The sequence below is a fragment of the Apium graveolens genome, chromosome 8 (genome assembly GCF_009905375.1).
Source record: "Apium graveolens cultivar Ventura chromosome 8, ASM990537v1, whole genome shotgun sequence".
NCBI classification, from domain to species: Eukaryota; Viridiplantae; Streptophyta; class Magnoliopsida; order Apiales; family Apiaceae; genus Apium; species Apium graveolens.
Genome location: NC_133654.1, coordinates 203,439,347 through 203,442,565, shown reverse-complemented (window position 1 = coordinate 203,442,565; position 3,219 = coordinate 203,439,347).

Here is a 3,219-nt window from a genome sequence, read left to right as displayed (position 1 = left end):
CTTCCCGAAGGAAGATGTGAAGAGGGTGCCCCAGTCTCCATTCTCCCACCTGAGCCCGACAAAAATGCTCCTCCAGTGTTGGTTATTGTCAGGGATAGAAGCACTGTTAAAGATGTGTTTGTATTTGGGCCTTTGTCTAATATAGACCCAACCACAAGTATTTTGAGAACTATTGTAATATTGAAAGATATTCCTAAAGATTACTACTGACAAAGGGAAACCACCCCTAAGAAACAAGACCATGAAACATAAAATGTTTCTCCAAACATTAGGGGAAAGCTGACAAGGGCTAATTTGTAAGTCTGCTAGTAAGACAGGAATGAAATCATGAAAAGGAAACCTAAGCCCAGTGGTAAGGGTGTCTGCATAAATGAAAAGAGTGTCGGGCTTCTAGTGGCATGTGCGATCACCACCTTTAGCGGGTGCTAGCCTAAGAGGGGGACGAACATTATAAAGTGTGTTAAGCTTATCAAAATCTATGTTATACCACTTATTACAGTAATCAAACGAATCTAGATGGGCATTAGACAGGTATTCATCCCCCCTAGTGTTTATCATGTCTAATAAGGACTTATAAGAAGAGCGAATTTCGATATCGTTAACCCGTTTTGAAGCAGAAGCGATCTTAGCCGCGCTCTCGGAACTTTTATCTGCCATTGACGGAGATAGAAGATAACTTGAAACCTTGGAAGGAGGAAGAGAAGGATGGAAAAGGCTAAGTGATCACTGAAAGACTTCTAGAGGAGAAGAGGGAAGAAGAGTGTTTGAGAAATGAGAAACGAGAAGTGTGATTTCTCATTTTCCCTTCCCCCTTTATATAGTAGCAACTATCCGATAATTGGGCTGGTAAAACAGCAGATTAACCGGCTATAGCCGGTCAAAAGCCCATTTGGGCCCAAAAATTGGACAATTCTAGAAGATTCTAGAAAAATCTGGAAATAAAACTCGATAATATAGAAGATATTTCAGAATTCCGGAATATTCTGGAATTTGGATTTTAAAGCCTATAAAAAATAGAGGCCCAGCCCAAGTCATGGGCCCAAATTCTGGAAAATTCTAGAACTAAATAAATAAATATATATATATATATAAATACATAAATATGTATATATATATATGTGTTCTAGAGAGTTCTGGAAAAACCTAAAAAAGCCTAAATCTTTTTGGGCCTGAAGAGTATATCAAGCCCAGTTAAGGGCCCAAATGTTTGAAAACCCAGTAAAGGGCCCAGAAATTAAAAAGTCCATAAGAAAAATCGATCAAGAAATAGGAGATCCTGACCGAAAATAGGTCAGGATTCTGATCGAATACTCCTGGTCGAAAAAAGCCACGATCAGAGCAACATGGACCTTAATTCGGTCAGAAAAGTAAGAGTCAAACGCAAATCCTGAGCGAAATAGGTCAGGAATCCTAATCGAAAACCCCTGGTCGAAATTCCCCATGACCAGGAAAAACGGGGGCTTAATTCGGTCAGAACTGAAAGACCTCGGATAAAATCCTGACCGAAATAGGTCAGGAATCCTGGTCGAACAGTCCTAACCGAAATGACTGTCGACCAGGACTAACAGGAGGCTTATTCGACCAGGATCCTGGTCAAAAGGATTCCTGATCGAAATTACATTAAAAAAAAAGAAAAAAAAGAGATAAAATTCCTTGGAATTTTTTTGAAAATTATATTGGAAAATTTCTGAAAATTATATTTTTTAGGAAAAAATCTTGAAAATTCCTTGGAAGATTTTTGAAAATTATATTTTTTAGGAATAAATCCTGAAAATTCCTTGGAAAATTTCTGAAAATTAAGGAATAATATCCAGAAATTATGAAAATTAAGGGGAAATTCCTGTAAATTAAGGAAAAATCCTAGAAATTAGCAATAAATCCTGTAAATTAAGGAAATTCCTTGAAATTCCTAAAAGTTATGAATGTTTTCTAAAAATTAAAGGAAAAATCCTGTAAATATTGGAAATTAAGGAAAAATACCAGAAACTCATAAATAATAGGAATAAAGGTAAAGAAAAGTACTGGGAGGGTTCTCAAACAACCCTGAAGCCTCGTACAAGGCAAATCGCTGTAAAGGTGTAGGTCGCTCCACACTTTACGCAAAAACGATACCTTGTAAGGGAACAAACGAACTTAACTTCTGAGAAATCTTTTACGGTTTCCCAGTAGTTGGGGGGCAAATGATAGGGAGTAAAATAAATCGTGATTGCGTAATTAATATCGCATTAATTATATCAGAATTGGGCTGACAGTAAAGTCCATTAGAAATGGCCCAAAACCCTGGATATTAATTATTTTCGTAATTAATTAATAAGGGATAAATCAGCTGGTAAATAAAGTCCAAATAAGGACCCAATTCCTTGGATATTGGCCTCCAAGAAATCTCATAAGATAAGAAATCAGTTTCCTACTTCTTAGGACTCCAAAGTCTATTCTAATTCAGAGACTTGCCCACCAAGTCTCCTAACTCTAGTTCAATTCAAGGACTCCCAACACCTATATAAGGGGTCTCACCCCCACCAAATCAGAACTACATTTTTGGCTTGATCCTTGGCAATCAGCAAGTACGTAGACATCTTGTTAAGGTAAATCGAGTCACGAAGTCAAATCGAGTCTTGAAGTTCACGAATCCTAGTATTAAGTACAACAATTAATATACCCTAGTTTTCAATCCATAACAATTATATATTTCAATTATTAATATTAATTTTTTAAATTTAAATACCTCTAATTAATATTATCAAATTATATACTAGTTATATAATATGTATAAGAGGGATATTATCCAAAAAATTTCAGTTATGATCACTATACTACCAATTTAATATGCATCGTTAGATCTTTTTGCAAATATACGTGTATATGTATATTTATTATCAAATTATATCATTAAAAAATTATAAATAAACAAAATCCACATCTTAAAAGTTGCTATTCAATTTATATTTAAAAATTTACAAAATATTGTGACATTTTTTTTTACATAATATTAAAAAAAAATCCATGCATCTGTTTTAAACTATTCAATATGTAATTTATAAAATGAGTGTAGTGGAGAAAGTAGTGGATGTAATAATTTTTTGTATTTTATCGTTGTTGCTAACTTTTTTTTTTTTGACTAATATTGTTTATAGTCTTACATTGAGTATATGTTCTGAGAAAATATGATTAATAATGCTAACAATCTAACTTTTTTTTATTTTCAATGACACCTTTAGA